This window comes from Cyprinodon variegatus, unplaced genomic scaffold, assembly GCF_000732505.1.
Source record: "Cyprinodon variegatus isolate N-32 unplaced genomic scaffold, C_variegatus-1.0 Scaffold752, whole genome shotgun sequence".
Classification (NCBI taxonomy): Eukaryota; Metazoa; Chordata; class Actinopteri; order Cyprinodontiformes; family Cyprinodontidae; genus Cyprinodon; species Cyprinodon variegatus.
In genome coordinates, this window is record NW_015151205.1 from 375,280 (window position 1) to 376,100 (window position 821).

Sequence of the window (821 nt, forward strand, 5' to 3'; positions counted from 1 at the left end):
TGCTCCCGGCTAAAGACACACCTGTATCTGATATCACCCTGGACCTTTGTCTAATCCGCTTTGTGAGAAACCTGTCAAAACAGCCACCATGGGACATTACTAGGAAAGATGGTTTCCAAAAGAAACCAGAACCGGGTCTTTGGAACCCTAAGATATATGTTGGGTTCATAAATGTAGGTTTGCAAAAGAAGAACTGAAATACACAGTAATGGATACAATTCCTGCAGAAGGACAGTTGAACCCCAGACTCAAACACACCGTCTCCCACTGGACCTCCTCTGCAGAGCGTTTTATTAACAGAACATGACGCATGGTTACAAACAGAGTATTGTTCTGACAGAATAACTGATCAGTTCATAAAGACAGGATGCTCCATCAGAATGACGAGGCAGGATGGTCTCCTGACTGGATCATGAGTGGAGCGTCCCCTCGCACAAATGTTTCATAAACACACTTTAATTTTATAACCATCATTGAATAAACCTAACAATATAAACCACTGATTTTTAAAGGTGATGGCAACATTTTTAGCTCCTCTTGGCCAGTAATCGCTTAGGCTAGCAGGTTTAACAAAGTAGTATTTAGCTTTATAAAAGCTGCTGTGAAGTAGGTCCAATCAGAGTTTAACACGTGCGTAACAAGAATGAAAAGCCGTCATCAGTGCATAGACGAGTCACCATGACAACAGGCAACAGAAGCGCCTATTTCACCGACTGAAACTAGAGATTTTAATGAAGAAATGAAAGATAAAATGAGAATGTGTTTAAATGACAGAGAAAGGAGGAGGAGAAGATACAAAAGAGAGGAAGATGTCGAAGGAG